The sequence below is a fragment of the Lissotriton vulgaris genome, chromosome 4_1 (genome assembly GCF_964263255.1).
Source record: "Lissotriton vulgaris chromosome 4_1, aLisVul1.2, whole genome shotgun sequence".
In the NCBI taxonomy this organism is placed as follows: Eukaryota; Metazoa; Chordata; class Amphibia; order Caudata; family Salamandridae; genus Lissotriton; species Lissotriton vulgaris.
This window is the reverse complement of record NC_141691.1, coordinates 1,108,358,527-1,108,378,018: the sequence shown is the minus strand read 5'-3', so window position 1 is coordinate 1,108,378,018 and position 19,492 is coordinate 1,108,358,527. Positions and strand designations below refer to the sequence as shown.

The following is a 19,492-nucleotide window of genomic DNA, read 5'->3' as shown; positions in this document are numbered from 1 at the left end:
AGCGCACTTAGGAAGAAACCATGTCCAGGTTTACCCATATCTGGACGACTGGCTCATCCAAGCAAAGTCAGCCCAGCAATGTGCCAGCCACATGTCTCGCACTATTCACCTCCTCCACAGCCTCGGATTCTCCTTGAACTACCCAAAGTCCCATCTCCAACCAGCCCACGTACAACAGTACCTGGGAGCAACGATAGACACTCTGGTAGCAAGGGCACAGCCAAACTCGGCGAGAATCAACAGCATTCAATTGCTGATTCAGAAATTCAGTCCCCATCACTCGCTCCCAGCAAGGGTGTTTTTGCAGTTGATAGGCATGATGGCCTCCTGCATCTTCATAGTCCCTCACGCGAGACTACATATGCGTCCGCTTCAGGAGTGCTTAGCACGGCAGTGGAACCAGGCTCAGGGACAATTGAAAGACCTAGTGTTGGTGACCGGTCGCGCATACCACTCTCTGCATTGGTGGAACCCACAAAACCTTAGCAGGGGACGACCGTTTCAAGAGCCTGTGCCACACATAGTCCTGAAGACGCATCTCTCCTGGGCTGGGGAGCGCATGTCCTCCATTACACAGTGCAGGGACTATGGACGACACAGCAAAGGAAGATGTATATCAACCTATTGGAACTGATGGCAATCTTCATGGCAATGAAGGCGTTCGAGGTGCATTTGTGCAACAAAGTCGTGTTGATCCGGACGGACAACATGACTGCCATGTACTACATACAGAAGCAGGGAGGGACACACTCTCCACAGTTGTCACACTTAGCGCAAAGCATGTGGAAGTGGGCCATTCAAAGGAACATATTCCTCATGGCGGAACACCTCCCAGGCAGGGACAACCAGATGGCGGATCTGCTCAGCAGACACAGCGACCAGATGCACGAGTGGGAGATACATCCCTCAGTGCTGCAACCGTACTTCCAGCAGTGGGGTCACCCAGAGATAGACCTGTTCGCCACAAGGGAAAACGCAAAATGCCAAAACTTCGCCGCCAGGTTTCCACATCCGCAGTCTCAGGGCAATGCGATACGGATGCACTGGCCAGGCAGGTTTGCGTACGCTTTTCCCCCAGCCCCGCTCATACCACTAGTGGCACGCTAACTGCGGCAACACTCCATGACACTCATCCTAGTTGCTCCAACATGGGCGAGGCAACCATGGTACACCACGTTCCTAGAACTTTCCGTGGTGCCTCATCAAAGGCTGCGACTAACACCCAGTCTTTTAACGCAGAGCCATGGAGACATTCAGCACCCAGATCCACAACAGTTGAACCTTGCGATCTGGCTCCTGAGGTCATAGAGTTCGGTTACCTGAACTTGCCTCCTGACTGTATGGATATTATCAAAGAGGCAAGAAGACCTACAACCAGAGCATGCTATGCGGCGATGTGGAAACGATTTGTCATCTATTGTGCCAATAACGACATAAATCCGTTAGATGCATCCACTCAAAACATCATATGTTACCTGTTACATTTACATAGATGCAATCTAGCCTACAGTTCCATACGCATACATTTGGCTGCGGTGGCAGCTTATCTTCAGAACAGGCAACACCTTTCACTCTTCAGAGTACCTGCTATTAAAGCTTTTATGGAAGGACTCAAACGAGTGATTACTCCTAGACACCCACCTTCACCTGTCTGGAACCTCAACGTGGTTCTAACCAGACTGATGGGCCCACCTTTCGAACCTCCACACTCGTGTGAGATTCAATTCCTAACGTGGAAAGTGGCTTTCTTAGTGGCGATTACATCACTTAGGAGAGTTAGTGAGCTACACGCCCTAACTATTGAGGAGCCATTCATACAAATTCATGCAAATAGGGTAGTGCTGCGTACAAACCCTAAATTTATGCCGAAGGTGGTCTCTTTCTGTTTCACATCAATCAGATTATCGAACTGCCAGTGTTCTTCCCAAATCCAGATTCGGTGGCAGAAAGAGCTCTACATACCCTGGATGTTAAGAGAGCTCTCCTGTACTATATAGACAGAACAAAACCTTTCAGAAAAAATAAGCAACTGTTTGTTGCCTTTTCACCACAAAACAAAGGCAACCCGATTTCAAAATCAGGTATAGCCAGATGGATTGTTAAGTGCATACAAATTTGTTATCTCAAAGCTAAACACACATTAACAGTTCCCCCAAGAGCGCATTCCACACGCAAGTTAGGGGCATCCATGGCTTTCCTGGGAAACATTCCTCTAGAAGACATATGTAGAGCAGCCACATGGACTACCATACATACATTTACTAAACATTACTGCGTAGATGTACACTCCAAACAGCAGGCAGCTGTAGGACAGGCTGTACTCAAGACTCTTTTTCAGGCTGCTGCAGCTGGCACGGGCAACCACCGCTAAGAGGGAGACTGCTATACATTCTATCCACAGATATGAATTCAGCAGCCCACATGCCTCGAACGGAATATGCTACTTACCAGTATGCATCTGTTCTTGGCATGTAGGGCTGCTGACATTCATATCACCATCCCTCCTCCCCGGTGCCTGTCGCAGCTGTAGCACTCAGAATTACTCTATAGCATGGACATCACTTACTGTATCATACTCCATCCCTGCCACAATGGCGAAAAGCAATCTGAGGATGGAGAGGATGCCCATGCGCACTGTAGTCCGGGAGAGGAGCCACCTATCTCGTGATACTTCGAAGACTCTTCCAGGACAACAATGTGCAATCATCCGGACCCAATACTAGGCGGCGATCTATGCACAGATATGAATGTCAGCAGCCCTACATGCCAAGAACAGATGCATACTGGTAAGTAGCATATTCCTTACATAACTAATTCCAGGATCGACCGTACTCCAACCTACCCTTACTTGGGAGTGGTCATAGGCGAGAAAGGCACCTGGAAAAGGGCAATCAAGGTCAGAAAGCTGCAGTTTTTGAAAGCCACCATGGCACTAATAGCATTTACTCAGAGGCTTGGAAAAAGAGCGCCCAAAGAGATGCTTGAAATCTATCACCCCAAATGTGTCAGCACAGCTATCCATGGGGCTGGGGTTTGGGGTCACGCGCAAGTCGAAACTATCCAAAAGGTCGAAAATAGCTTTCTAAGATTCTTACTTGCTGTACCTCAAACCACATCTACATACAGTTGCCACCTAGAACTGGGTCTACCCTATATATCCAACATTATTCGGAAGCAACCAGTCCTGCTTTGGCACCGTATATGGACATCAAACAAATTAACGCTCACTCAAGCAATCGTAAAGGATTGCTTAAAGTTAGAACACAGACATAAGATCCCATGGCTACAATATGTTAAGAAGTTCCTCTGTGATTTGGGCCTGCAGAATTACTACTCTAATCCTCAGGAAATGGTCAGGATCTCACGAAAGCTGATGAGGAATGAATGCTTAAAACATTTAGCTGATCTCCGACTGTCTGATGAAGCGAACAAAATCTCTGTACAACATTCCCTGTCAATTCAAACCACTTTTGCGATCGAGCCCTACTCAACTTTGAAGCTAACTAGCTACGACACATTTCTACTGACTAGATTTAGATTAAATGTCTTCCATCGTTTTATAACTTTCCGATCCACAAACGACTGATCAAAGCAGCTAATCCAATGCCCGTGTGATGGTAGCTCAGTGCAGTCTCTTCTCCATGTAACCCTTTTTTGTAAATTTTATGCTGAACCCAGAAAACGCTGTCTGATCCCGCTACTGAAACCGTTGGGTCTACGTCAATGCCGACCAGCCTTTCTGCCTCTTCAAATGTTGGAATCAGAGTTGATAGTTACATATATGGCAAGGTTTTTAAAATTTTGTATTAGACATCGAACCAACCTGTAGTTTGAACCTGGTTCTATCCTGAAAAATTTCTCACACATTGTTTTTTTTACACTTAGACAAGAAATATTTTTAGAAAGTAGATTAATAATGTTTTTAGGATGTTATTGCAATTTTTACTCCATGAGGTAGCAGGAAAACTTCCAATGTACTTTACGTGGTCACTAAAGAAAGCATCCAAAGAAAATTAAATATCAAAGCATTTATTACATGCGGGGCACTCATAATGCAATTTGTGTTATTTGCACCTCCAGTATGCACTTAAAAGCTTAATTTGCACATTTTTGAGCTCAGGCGCTAGTATTGTACTCCCCTATTTGCACGTGACGTTCTTTGCTAAGAATAACTGCCATTTATGCAATTTACCTGAGTTTTAAATTTGTTTTTAGATTTTTAATTCTGTGCCTCTTGTAGGTATCTAAAAGCGAAATTTGCACATTGTTGAGCCTAGACTAATGCACTTTTATTGCTGTTTGCACATGATGTTCTCTGCTAAGAATATTTATTATTCCTACAATTCAATTGATATTAGAAATAACTTCACCCCTTTTTTAGTGATAACATTCATTTTAGGCCTCAAGAGATAGACGTTTTGTCTTCTCATTCTTTCTATTTTTCATTTTTGCAGATTATCAATATCTTTGTATTTGTGATGATTTTAACATGTGCACTTGTATTTGCTTATATGGTCGTGCACTGCATACCGAATAAAGCATTTTGAATTGAATACAGGTGGAACTGCTTAATACTCTTCCTCTTTTTGTCACAGGATTCAATTCCTGTGATTTAGTAGGAAAGCGCAATCTTATACAAATAACTAACTATTAACTTGGACTTGTGCCCTTATATTGGACAATGTCCCAAATCTTCCAATGATAGTTCCCTTGTTGATTAAGTAAAAAAAATAGCCATGATGCACAATGTAAAAATGGTAGAAACCCCATCTCTCGGAACTACATCTTGGGGAAAGTGCTGGTAAAATTCAAACTTTACTAATTAGACAAAAAGATTATCCAACGAGCAATAGAATTCTGGCGGGAAAAAAAAGAAATCGTGGTTAATGTCCATCTGTGTAATTCAACTGAAAATGTTCCTCCACAGAAGCTGCTGTCAAGTATGATAAAGCAAGAGCAAAATATACTAAATTGTTATTGTTCCCAAAAACGTCTAACAAAAAGGACCAGAAAATGAATCGGAAAGGCTTGTAATAAACAAAAAAATTAACTGCAACCACAAGGGTCAATTAGAAGATAAAAGATTGGTAGCCTATCTTTAAACATAGTACCTGCCAAAATCAGGCAAAATTGGTTGCATCAGTGGTCGATTGTCACGAAAAGCATTCAGTGACTGATAGCAATTCGGCAAGTGGTAATTAACGTCAACCCAGTAAACAAACAGTTGAATGTCCAATCGAAGACAAGGTAAAAAAATATTCAACTCCCCCTATAAAAGATGTTGAAAGTCGAATGAAAATGTCCATGGCTTCCACAAAATAAGTTTGGAGAACTCACAGAATGGAAATCTTTGCACTTTTACCTCAAACAAAGCTAACAATCAACAAATGCCTAGTATCACTAGGGGGGAGAACATGTGGATTCCCAGATTATTACATCTCAGCACAGAAACCTTTGTTGTCCGAGGACAAATGGCCTATGTTCTGGTTTGGACCATGGAAACAGGACACATGGAGGTACCAGAGTATCCAACCCTTATACAACTTATCTTCATTCCAATCAAGAGATTTCAATGGCATTCTCAACCGAAGTGCTATTTTTAAATCATTAGCATCAATTTCGTATTTTTCCAGCTTTACATCCACAGATATCGAGGCCATTCAATTTTAACAAGCTTCTACCAATACCTCGTGAGAAACCCCAATAGCATATGATCAACCACAGAAATTGCAAACAAAGTGTATGACTGCGGAGTGCAGTTTGCAGAGTGAGGTATTGAAATTAAGAAAGACGTTACTTCTAACTGTCCAACAATCCTGATTACTTCTCTTCCTTTAGGTCTCCTTCTCGAATGGTAGTCTTCACTCTCACCCATTATTACAAAACAGCCTACTTCTTTTTTGCGGGGTGCTATCGGCCCACTACAAACTGACTAAAATGTCATGTTTTACAATTACAAACTCAGTCTCTGAATCGTGCATTTGTAAATTAATTGCCAAGAGGAAAATTCTAATGGAGGATTGGACTTGGCTTTCATCTGATCTGTCTAAACCAACAGCCACAAGTAAAAATTATGTGCGGTTTACTTTGATCAACAACAATTGCTTACGAGAATTTGTTCTTGGAATGTGCACAGCTGCACAGGGCTTCTGGAAGATCCAGAGGCAATATCATTCTTACAAAGTTTTGAAATCTTAATGTTAGAACGAACATGGAGAGAGCAATGCAGAGGGACTGCTGAAAAATCTCTGGATGCAGTCTGGCACCTGAAGAATATTCTAAGTTAAGGGAATCTACAGCTAAACTGTGTCTCTACCAGATACATTGTTACCTGAGGCAAGTAACTTGTTCATTAGGGATGCAGATAGCCCCAACATTGGGCCATTTCTCAATGCCCTATAAGAATTACTCAGGGTGCCAATGCTGTCTGTTGTTCAGACCTGTTTCATTTCATTTCATGAAGCTTTATTCGGTAATAAACAATGACCATAAAAGCACAAGCAATGCAATTCAAAGCAGCAAATACAAGTTAAAAATACAGATTAAAACAAAAGTTAAAATAGACAAATTTTTAAAATATCATACTTTTCCTAGATTCGATTGATTTATATATAAAAGTGGCAATATAAAAACATTTATCCGGGGAGTTCATATTATAAATCAACTTCATGGCGTCATCCACATTGTAGATGCCATACTTTACGAACAAAGGTTTCAAGTAAGTAACCCTAACATTCAGAAAAAGGGTGCAAATTAGCATAAAGTGCAGGGTGCTTTGTTTCGAGTGCCCATCGCATGGGCAGGGGCCAACAGGGTACTTTTTTTTGTTGGGGGAAGGCCACCAAAACGTGGACCATTCCAAATCTGAGTCTTGTTAAGACATATCTATGGGTTGGTCTAGTTACCATGCTCAAGTACAGCTGGTAGCCTTCGCTTTCGGTATATTTATTATAAAGCTGAACTGTAGTAAGGCAACCATTCGCTGCTAGATGGTTTTGGGTTCTATGCAACATAAAAATATCTTTCATTTCTTGTTTAGAAATAATTTCAACGGAACATGAATCTAAAAATATGTTGATCCCATAGATAGTTTGAAAACTGTCCACAACATACTTAAGCCAGGGTATTTTAGTACAATTTTCCATGTTGACAATCCCTGATAACAAGTTGATTAAACACTGTCTCTTCCTTTCGCCAAATCGCTTGCCAAAGCATCAAGGGCCTTAGCAGAATAAGGACACCTAAATCAGTTGCAGCTGAAGTAGGTAAGCACAAATGTTTTTTGAGGAAGATATTTTCTTCCCTTTGCAACAAACCTATATTGGTGTAACCCCACAGCCCTGCCCCATATAATGCAATAGAGACACTCCTTGCCTTGTAAATCTGCATCATATCTCTAATTCGCCTATCCCCTAGCTTAGAGGCGAATTTAAAAATGCCATTCGCGCTTTTTACCATCTTCGATCTAACATTTATTAAATCATGTTATTGGAGCAATATCCGTATTAAAAGGATTGCAATAATATAAAGGGGCCTAATGGCTGTGAGGTGGATTGGTTAAAAAGAAATCCCTGCACAAGTGTCACAGAAGGGCCTTTGTGCCACCACCCAGAGAGGGTAGTGTTGCACGGAGTCTGCTGGTAATGCAGAACTGTGTGTTAGAAGGACAGGACGTCAGAATGTAGGGACTGAGTCCCTCTACTATGTCAGTAACTACCGGCTCAATCCTGAATAGCTCACTGACCCTCAACTGCTTAGCTCCTTTTCATTGGAGCGGTTCTGGACACTGCGCAGTTTCGAGCCTATCCTCCCGAGCAGCAAGTCCAGGATATTCGGGCTATTATTCCGATCTTTCAGCCTCTATCCCGGGTTTTGATAAGATTGACCCTGGAGCTACTGGGCCTCATGACCTCCTGCATCCTGCCAGTGGATTATGCGAGGTGGCATATGCAAGTTGTGCAGTGGGACCAGAGGTTTCAGTGGGCACAGCATATGGGGAATCTTTCAGATTGCGTCCAAATCTGAGGGCACTGCACACTAATTACAGTGGTGGCTAATGAACCAGGATTGGGTCAACGGCAGATCCTTCTCACTTTTCCATCCGGAGTTCACAGTGGTGACAGATGCCTCACTTGCAGGGTGGGGCAGCTTCTTGGAAGAGGCGGAGATCAGAGATCTCTGGTCTCCGGCGGAATCTGGGCTCCATATGAACCTTCTGGAACTTCGGGCAATCCGTCTTGCACTGAAGTCATTCCTTTCTTCTGTCAAAGGAAGAGTAGTGCAGGTGTTCACAAACAAACGCCACTGCCATGTGGTACAGCAACAAACAGGGCAGGGTGGGGTAGTGGACCTAATGTCAGGAGGCACTTTGTCTCTGGAAGTGGCTGCAACATCAGGGCATGTCCCTGGTAGTGAAACACCTGGCAGGTTCTCTGAACGCCAGGGCGGACAAACTCAACCTCCGGTGCATGATGGATCACGAATGGTGTCTTCACTCAGAGGTGGTGCAAGGTCTCTTTCAGTGGTGAGGAGAGCATTGGTTAGATGCTTTCACCACCGAAGAGAACACGCAATGTCAGCAAATCTGCGTGTTGGGATTTTCAAGGCGGCACTCGGTCTGCAACGCATTTCGTTGCGAGTGGGGTTGCAGTCTTCTATACGCCTTTCAGCCTATACCACCTCTTTCCGGACTGAGCACGAAGAGTCTGGTATCCAGAGCTCTTGCACATGGCCATCGATCCTCCGATCAGACTGCCCATTCGGGAGGATCTTCTGTCGCAGCAGCAGGGGACGGTCCTCCATCTGAACCTGTCCAGTTTCCACCTCCTTGTGTGGAGATTGAGCGGGGTCATTTGACAGCTTTCGACTTTCTTTTTTCTTTTTTTTTTATTAGATCAATCCATGACACAGACACACATCATACATTTCATGGTCAGTACGTACAAAGTATTTCAGTAGGAATGCAGTCTATAGAAAGGAAAAGCCAAACATGGTCAAAAGACAATAACAAAACCTATTTCAACCATAATATCATTATGGGCCCAAAATCAAATAATTTATTCATATATTGTATTGGGTTCCGCAAGGGTCTGGGAACTATAGAACAGTGTATTAACCTAGACCTTCTAATAGGAAATTACACGCGCGCTAAGCAGGGGTCGCTGTTCCTCTGCTTTGCGGACCTTAGGAGCGTGTTCGATCTTGTGGACCATGCATTGTTATGGTCGACACTATTAGAGCAAGGTGCCCCGCCTGGGATTATTTCATTTTTGGCTAGATTATATTCAAAATTATCTGCCAATATAAGATATGGCCAAGGGGGAGAATGTACGAATAATATCCATGTTAATTTGGGTATTCGACAAGGGTGCGTCCTTGCGCCCCTACTTTTCTCCCTCTTTATAAACGCGATTGATACCGAACTTGAACAGGTCAACTCAGATGCCCCACAAATTGACGGCCTGCCCATCCCGGTCCTGCTTTATGCCGATGATTCGGTGCTTTTATCCAGAACCCCTTGTGGCCTGCAGAGGCTAATGGATAAGTTTGCGGGTTTTATCAAGGGCAGGAAGCTGAAAATCAACAACACCAAAACATTCATTATGCAGTGTGGGAAGAAAATGAGAAAGTTAAAATCATTCTATATAGAGGATAAAAAAATAGAAATTGTAAAACAATTCTGTTATTTGGGGATTACTTTCAGTAGCAATGGTATGTGGTCCCAAGAAATAATCAACGTGAAGGCCAAAATGTCTAAAAGTGCCCACGGAATTTTCAAATTCGCGACTAAGCTTGGGGATCGTCGCATTCATGACATGTTGCACATCTACCGTTGTAGATGTGTATCAATCGCATTATATGGATCCGGTGTTTGGGGACATAGTAGGAATACCGAACTACAGGTCGAGGAAAATGCTTTCTTTAAAAGACTGTTATGTCTACCTAAATCAGCCTCGAACGAGATCACACACCGGGAATTGGGTTTGGATTTTCTGTCTGACCAAATTAGTCTAAGGCCCCTGATGGTATGAAGAGCAGTCTGAATGAAGGAAGAAACTGGTTTCACCAGGATTATTATTAGTGATTGCCTTCTCCTAGACAAGTGCTCAATGATTCCATAGATCCATTATGTTGTGGTAACAGCTAAGGATATATTCAATCTAGATATCTAGGCTGACCCTGATTGTTTATCCGATATCCCCAAGAAAGAGTTAAAGGGTCGCTACACGAGTAAGAAAACTTACTTCCGGAGAGATACAAATATGTTGTTAACAACGTCACAATTGTATGTCTCCAACGTGGTGACACTTGGCTTCCAACATTATCTGAGGATTGTTACTAGACCATCCCATCGGTTTGTCCTCACCAGATTACGATTAGGAATAGTCCACAATTTGGTAGCATTCCCTCGTATGAAAAATCATCCTTCCTCCCATTGCCCTTGTGATAAGGTTACTAAGCAGAGCACTGTGCTTTTTTTACTTATCTGTGATCTTTATTTGCACTTTCGAATTATGTATTTGAAACCATTATTCAAAATAAAGGGTGTAATAACGACAAAATCAGCAATGAGTCTATTGTTCTCCCTAGAGGATCCAGATGTATGTTTTTTTACAGCCTTATTTATTTTAAAATCCATGGCCGCCAGAAAAAGTATGTTTTTTTAACTCTTCAAGTTTTATCCCTATGTGCTGAATTATGTATACATCCCTGTTATGTTTTCTATCTTTATATCTCTGTACTGGTACTTTTAAGTGATATTAATAATAGAGTGTTTTTAGAGGAATGTAAACTGCACATATTTTGTATGCTTTTATGATTGTTTTGTGAAATAATCGTATAAATCTTTTGAAATGAAAAAAACGTATCATAGAGTCCCAAATCTGTAGCCGAAGATTTTTCCGTCTGGGTGACTTTAAAGAATATAAACTATGCTCCATATTAAATACATTGTAGAATTTAGCCCTCCACATCTCAAAAATAGGAGCCTCTCTTTGAAGCCAGCATGAGGCAATGCATAACCGCGCCACTGCTGTAGCAATATATGTAATATATCTAAATTGATATATTTGCTGTTCGCTTGAGACTTGATGCCATACCCCTAATAACATCATTTCCTTCATGATTGGTATTAAAATACCTGAAACCTCTTGCAAAAACATCTTTTTGTTGTATGAATTGTGTCAATGCCGTACAGTCAACAAAGATATGTACAGCATCAGCTCTGTCGGCGCTACACCTAAAACATTTTCCATCATGATCCCCAGCCCACTTCATCATACGCACTGGTGTATGGTACAGATCGAAAATAGTTTTATAATGTTGTGTTTGCAGATTTGAAGACAGCAATATTTTCCCTGCCCTATCAATGGGAGTCTGCATTAACTCTCCTTCATACCCTAATCTTGCAGACCATTTTCGATCCTGAACAGCCGAATCATCATCCTGAGACTCAACTAACATGGAATATAAAACCCATATTTTAGCCCTCTTCCTAATTGCCTCCACTATTGGTAATAGCCTGATGCTACCTTAGTGTAGCTGGCGCCTAACCAAATAGTCTTGTAATTATAAATACTTGAAAAAATCCTGATGTTGGAGTTCATAGCTTGTAACAAGTTCCGAGAATGAGCATAAACCCCATCCTGAAACATGTCACCCAGATATCTAATCCCCTTCGTCCTCCAACACATAATTTTGTAGTCCCAGAATATTTTTGGGAACCTAACGGCATTGTCAAGTGGAGTATAAAAATTCAATTGTGAAATACCTAAATATTTACATATCCTACTCCAAATCTTACCAGCCGTGATCATAACCTTAAACCTTGTTTTTTTACAGTTACTAGACAGAAGAAGGTCGGAAGGTCATTTACTTTTAACAGAAAATGATTAAATGGCAAGGTATTTAGAGATCATATGCTTGGGTGGGCTTGGAGTTTTCTAGAGATAAACAGGGGATCAGCATCTAACCCGATTATATGGGATACCCTTAAGGCAGGAATACGAGGCGAGGTGGTAAGTTTTGGGTTATTCAAGCAAAAACAAAGCCAAGCAGTAATGCAACAATTATTGGAGGAGCTTCGTGGGCGAAAGTGGAACTGTTAAATACTCTTAGACAAGGATTAGACTGTAACACCGTACACCGTAAGATAGCACGTGTCAAAGCTAAAATAAACTCGATTTGATGCAAGGAAATTGCCATTCAATATAAGACATTTAAACAAAATAGATATGAATATGGAGAGTCAACGGGGTGAGGTCTGGCACAAAGTTTAGAGTTAGACAAGCCTCTCAGATAATCTCGGCCATGACTGATGCTGGGGCAAAACGGTCGAAACAGAAGAAGGTATCTTGGGGGTTTTCTATGAGTATTATCAGGAGTTGTATAAGCAACAGGATCTGGACGAACTAGACAAAGAATTTTCTTCCAAAAATTGACGTGAATAAAATTAGTGTGGAGGATCCAACAGAATACAAGTTAACAAGACTTTGAATAGGTTGAATCAACTTTTCGTTATTCTGATTTACCCAACAATCACAAGGTCTTCAGAAGTGAATTCATAAGTAGGAACCTCTAAGTTATAAGGAACAGAGCTGTTCCTGATCCTTCCAGATGCATCATAATGCGACCCGTGGCAAGAACAGTAATAGCCACCAAAATCTCCTGCATTGGAAATGGGTACGCAGCCAAGATGTGTGCAGACTCCTATTAGAATAGCTCATTCTGTTTTTTTGACTCTGTCTAAATCATGCTGTGGGTCCCTTAAATCAGCCAAACGGACTTGAGCTTCCTGGTCAATTTCCTTTTGGGTTCTGTGACGAACAAAAAGTGATTTTCCTCTCCACTTGAACAGCATATTCTTGCCTTCTGGAATATCAGATAGCTTGTCTTCAATCTTCGACATTGCCAAAACATCGGCAGAGGTGTCCATCGTCATGATAAACTCTGTGACTATATTCTTAGCAGCATATGCTGTAGAAACAGCTGCTACTCCGGTTTCCAAGTAGGAGTAACTTCTTCTATCCACACTGTCCTGCGAAGACTTGGTGGGATTTAATACTTCTGGTTGTCTTTAGTTGGTAAAATCGGGAACAGTGACATCGTTGTGTGCAAAACGGACAACAGAAGGACCGTTGATGCCTACGATAGCCTTAGGCCCACTCGCGGGGGCCCGCCCGAGAAGCGAATCGCTGGTCAGGAAGGGCTTCTTTATCTCAAGCAGCTGTAACTTATCAGCCACCACCGGAACACCGGTGACCAGCGGACCTGCTACTGCATGCGAGGTGGCGGCCAGATAGGGCAAAAAGGGCCCGGAACGGGCAGCTACCGACAACATGGCGAATACTCTCCCAACCGGGAACAGGATCATGAGTTGTATAAGCAACAGGATCTGATCGAACTAGACATAAAGAATTTTCTTGAAAAAATTGACATGAATAAAATTACTGTGGAGGATCTAAAATGAATAGACGAGTCATTAACGTTGGAAGAACTAGAGGAAGCACTAGGCCAGCTAGCATGTGGGAAAGCTGCTGGACTGGATAAATCACTGTTAGAGATTTATCAGCTGCTTTTCCCGGTGTTGAAAATGGACATGTTGAGTATCTTCCAGGACGCCCAGTCGGGGAAAGTGCCTCTATCTTGGGAGGAGGCAAACATTGTTGTGTTTAAAAAAAAAAAGGATAAACCTCCTTATATACCAGGGTCATATAGACAAATATCTTTGTTGAATGCCGATGGGAAAATGTATTCTAAGATTTTGGCTAATAGGCTTGTGCGAGTTATCACGCCCTTGGTCTGTAGGTCCCAACATGGATTTATTCCAGGCAGAAGTAGTCATCACTCATATTGATTACTCTAATGTGCACCATAAAATGCTTGGTTTAATATTTTTAGATGCAGAGAAGGTGTTTGATCGCTTATCCTGTTTTTTTTTTGTGGGAGGTCATGCAGGGGATGGGGTTCGGGCTAGGGTTTATTAAGGCAATTCAGAGTATCTACTAATCACCACGCGCCATAATTTGTGTCAATGGCAGGGAATCCCAGCAAGTATCTATTCATAGGGGAACTAGACAGGGATGTCCCTGCTCTCCACTATTGTTTGCACTATATATTGCCCCATTTGTACATATGCTGGAGCATACTGATAGGATAAGATCAATGGAATGTGGAGATCATTTGGTACGTGTTCTAGCCTATGCAGATAATATTGTTATAGCCTCTGCAGACGCAGCAAAGGCTATAGGTGAGATAGAAAAGATGGCTGAAGAATTTGGGCGTGCTTCTGGATACAAGCTTAATGCAGCTAAAACCCAGATATTATGTACGGATCAGGCATGTCTGGGGGAGAGCCGCGTAATGGATGAAGCACGATATTTAGGTATAAAAATTAGAGTGTCTTTACAAGAACTTATTGAGGTTAATTGGAGCTATATAGTCTCTAAGGGTTTAGTAGCAGCTCGAGTGTCTGCATTTGCTGTTAGTGGGCAGACTCAATGTTTTAAAAATGATTGTCCTTCCTAAAGTGCTTTATTATTTCAGGGCAGTACCGCTGGAGTTAACTAAAAAGCAGGTCCAAGGGATTCAAACTATATGTGATAGATTAATGTGGGGGCAGCGGAAAGAGAGAAGAGCTTTTATATTTTTTTTTTTAAAAATAATAATAATTTAGTGTCCTCATTCTGCAATAGTTTGTGTAAGGTGTTGTCTGGGACCCCACCTTTCTGTTTCCGACCCTTCACTACCCTGTAGTTTCTTGACCCTACAGGGGTGTCTCCCATTGGTTTTTGGTAGGGGTCCCTTTATTTCCATTACCAATTCCAATAAATGTTTCCGAGGGGGGAGCTAGCCTTCCTGGCTACTCAAACAGGCATTCTGCCTGTTTATTTATTGCCATTGCTTAATCATTGGACTTTGGACAATCATAGATCATACTTTCGATAAAAATATTCTTTGTAGTTACTGACTCGGTCGGCTTAACTGTTCCAAATTTCCTAAATGTTATATTTTTTACTCGGTTTCCCCCTCCTGTCCATCTCGTTTATTTGATGAATTGATGTCAGCGTTCCCAGTGTGTAGGGGGTACCGGGCTTATCCATTTGATACATATTTCCCTTCTTGCTATTAAAATTGTTTCTTTGTTAACTTAACTAGGCATTCCGATTGGTCCACCCCAAATACAACAAGATCAATACTTACATCAATTGGTCTTTCTAGTAGGGTGTCAAGAGTCTTACCCACTTCCTGCCAGAATTTTTTGAGCTGGGGGCACTGCCGAAACATCTGCAAGTCGTCTGATTTCTCCTTACCACATTTGGGGCAGTTCCTCGTTTTTGACCCGCTGAACTTTGATAACCTCTTCGGGGTCCAGTAAGCTCTATGAGTGGTAAACAAATGGTTTCTCCTTAAAGCAGCAGATTTTACAATAGACCAACATTTTTCCATAGATACTTGCCATATTTTTTGTATATCCAGCGTCGGCAGGTTGTTCCCCCAGGTTGCATCTGAAATTGAGAAGTCCTCCTCACCAGCTGATATGAGGGCCCAGTACCATCGTGAGACTTCTTTTTTTTAAAAGGCGCATTTCCTGCATTCCCTTCTCCAATGTACTATTTCCTTTTTCTCATATATTTAAGCTGAAAAGCTCTATAATATTCTAATATTTAAGGACTTGCTATCCCACCTTGTTCTTTCTTCCTCCTTAGTTTTTTCCATGCTATTCTTGACCCTTTTGATGACCATATAAAGCTGTTTAGTTCCCCTTGTAGTTACTTTATTGATTCCCTAGTGGAACCAAGCTAAAAATGTAGGTAAATCTGGGTAAAATTTACATTTTTGTTATATTGTTAAATTTTTCTTAAAATGTATCTGGGCCATTTTATCTAAGTCTCTAACCAATTCCAGGCCTAAATATCTTATCCTTTCCTTTACAAGTTGGTTATTACTATGAGTATTCCATTCCAGGATTCCCGTTTTTGCTTGATTAATCAGATACTCTCCCAAATTGTTCCAGAGTTTCTTCTATGATGTTAGCGGACCCCACAAAGTCGTTCGTAAAGATTATTAGGTCGTCTGCGTAGAGGGCAACTTTTTTCTCCCACCCTTGATAACGAAAAGGAGATATTGCTAAATTATTTCTGAGGTTTTGCGCTCTGAGTTTGATGTATAGATTAAAAAGTAGGAGAGATAAGGGACAACCCTGTCTCGTACCTTTCTTGAGCCCCATCTTCTCGCCCCATAACACCAGGAGGGAGGCAGCGTTCTGGTTCCAACCTGTGGCTTTCATCTGGTGTATCCCTTCCGCTTCCACCACCCCGTCGCGTCTCTTCTCTGCTCTCCCTCCCCTGCACCCTTCCTTCTTTCCGCTCCACTTTCACCCTCTCTTCTCTCGTGCGCTCCCGGTCCCTCCTCGTTTACCCTGTCTTGTTTCCACAGTCTCTCGGTCTCCTTAATGCGTGCCTCACTTACAGATTGCCCCCAAAACCCCACAAGCATCTATTTCTCACTCGCTCTGTTGAACTGCCCGCCATTTTATCCGTCCGCTTCCCACGCACAAGAGTGTTTGGGAGGAGGTGCATGGTGGAGAGGACTTGTGAGGTATCATTGAAGCAAACATCACAGGCGAGTGTTGGTCTGAGAGATTGCCCCGTCCCTCCTCCCATCCCCTTGGAAAGCCCTCTCTTGGGGTGTTTTCTCTGCTCCCCCTGCTCTGGGCTCCACCTGGACAGGTCACTGCACGCAGAGGTCCGGCCTGGTCCCTAAAATCATGATTCGAGGGGGAGGGGGGGGGGGGAGTGGTTAGCATGACATCATTAGAAAGAGATGACTTGCACATGAATCTCTGACTGCCATGCTGATTCCACGCCCAGCAGAGGTCAGTGCCATGCTGAGCCCGGGTGGCTCCTGGCTGGCCCTGCTGTGCGGCGAGGGTCTCTGTAGCCCCTTCGGACAGTAATTTAAGCATTTATTGAGGGCGGGCACAGCTGGAAATGTTGTAGCGAAAGTTTGTTTCAGTCTACCTTTGGAGTACATCTCTGGCTAACAAGGATATTAACAGTTGCAGATCCACAGATTGGTAGTGAAGTTATTTTTTTAATTCCATGCTGCTTACACAGGTTTCCATTCATGTATTTGTAAATCTATGCATTGGATTATTGAGCGTGTGTACACATAACACAAAATTGCTATTGCACTTTAAAATGTTGAGATTTTCCCCATGTGTTGAAATTTCGTTGCCTTCACCCACGCCATCTTTGGGGGAATTTTCACCATGAATACAGACTTACTTTTTCCGTGGACAAGAGTAAATCTCAGATTGTAACTAGGGTGCGAATGTGTCTTCTAAACTTGAAGATCCACAAACTGACCTCCTTTGCAAGTCGCATACACACACTTTTATTATTATTTTCTTTAAGTTGCTCCGCTTCCTGCTCCGTTGATGACTTTTAGTCGTCGCGCTTCGTTTTTCAAAAGTCTTCAGGAAGCGTGTGTGTGCTTTTGAAAAATAAACAAATAGGTTTCCGAAGCGCGCATACGCTTTCGAATCGTTTAAAAAAAGCTTTGTTTCAACTCCTACATTATTGTACTGTGGTCTGCCTCCATAACTAAACATAACGACTGGCAAGCAATGAGTCTCTGTGTTTCATTGTCTGCCGCCAATGAATCCCACATCCCTTTGTAGTCATCCCAGACTATTGTGGATAGGAGGTGCAACTTGATGAAAAACACTGCTCCCCACCATGTTTTAAGCTACGATCTAGTTGCAGTATATATTTTAAATGTGCAAACACTATTTGGGGTGGGTCTCTGTGTAGATTCAGAAATAAGTTGAGCCAGAGAAGCTGAAAAGTCAATGTGGTGTTTTTTATTTTTTATTTTATAAAAATTCCACAAAAGACGACATAACTCGATTCGATTCAATAAGCTTTATTCAGTTAAAATGTAATAACCATAAAAGCAAAACTACAAACACATATGATAAAAAAACTGTTACAGTTGATTCAGCATACAGAATAAAATCACAGTTCATATAACATTAAAGCATCATCATTTTCCTTACATGAACTGATCTTTATATAGAGGTTGCAGTAAAAAAAACAGTCTCAGGCTCTCTGAGTGTAAACAATAAACTCATAGCAGCAGTAGTGGTTGTAATATTAATTTTTTTGAACATAACTTAAATCCAGAATAAATTTTTTACTTTTTAGCATGGAGACACCTGAACATTATTTCTTATTTAGAAGGTCACAATGGCACACATTCCATTTAAACTTCGTTTAGCGCCTTTGAACAGTTTATAGTTAGCTCATGCTTGTGACTCTCAGATATGCTGGTTAACACAAAATTCATTGCATTTTAGTCTTTGTAATTCTGTTTTTATCCTTAAGACCCGCTGCTAATAAGACAGAGCTGGGAGAGGGTAACGCGTGGACAGTCCAGGACGAGGGAGACACTTAACGTAAATGTGTCATCTTATTGTGTTAAGCAAAACTTTTCCCTAATTCTTACAGCTGTTAAATTGTCTAGTGATGCAGTTGCGCACAAAATGTTATAGTGCTGTGAACTTGTTTTTCTAAATGATCACTCCACTGCAAGCAAAAACAAGCATTTAAAATGCAATAGGTCTCGCCTTTCATTAAGTTAAAGTCTTTTGCTTTGCTATACAATACCATTAGCAAAGCTAATGGCTTTAACTTAATCAAAGGCGAGACCTATTGCATTTTCAATGCTTGTTGTTTTTTCCCCAAGTTTGCTCGCCACCCATGTGTTTATATTTTTTGCTTTTGTCTTTATTGATTCATCCCTCCCTGGAGAAGCCTCCCTTCTTTCTTCACTGGGCAGTATTGATAGCCCTCTTGGAGCTTCATGCTCACCACTCGGTTGTTTATTTTCGTTTTCTACTGTTTTCTACTGTTGCTCTCGCATTTGATCTCGTATTTGTTCCAGGAAGTGCTCAGCCTCTTTTGGTTCCCTAATGTTGTGCATTTTGTTCCTCTAAGATATAAACAACAGGGGGGAGAGAGAGAGTCAGTGGATTCAGTCTCCCTTGGTAATGCAAGCAAACAAAATGGAATCCACTCAGAGTGGTGGTGGTCCCTAAAGTGATGGGGAACACACAGTGTTGTTTAAATGCCCCTCACACACCAACAGGCCCCTTGGTGTCATGCTTCATCATCGGGGCCTTCGCACCCCTCTACGGGATGCGGCGTGCTACGACTCACGACTACGTAGGAGCACTAAGTAGTGAACTATGTGAGGGGCGTGTGTTTCTAAAGGGAAGTGTGAGTGAGGTGAAGTGAAAGTGAGTTACTTAAAAAATACCTGGCACGTAGGGAAAAAAAAAATATTTTATTAAGTCCTCGGCTGGTATTATTAAAAAAGTGCAGAGCGGGGTTGTAAATATACGTATTAGGGCAGAGGTCTTCAATCTGTGGGGCGCGACCCCCAGGGGGGTCGTGGAGTCCTTTGAAGGGGGTCGCAGATTCTGTCC

At 42.2% G+C, this 19,492-nt stretch overlaps 1 protein-coding gene and 1 pseudogene across 5 annotated transcripts in view; one reads left to right on the top strand and one right to left on the bottom strand.

The window, feature by feature from the left end:
• The window catches only part of MSANTD3 (Myb/SANT DNA binding domain containing 3), a 310,518-nt gene that overhangs the window by 269,780 nt on the left and 21,246 nt on the right, over positions 1-19,492 (top strand). The gene's annotated exons all lie outside the window — the stretch shown is intronic.
• LOC147722940 (cytochrome b-c1 complex subunit Rieske, mitochondrial pseudogene) lies at positions 12,527-13,339 on the bottom strand (annotated as a pseudogene).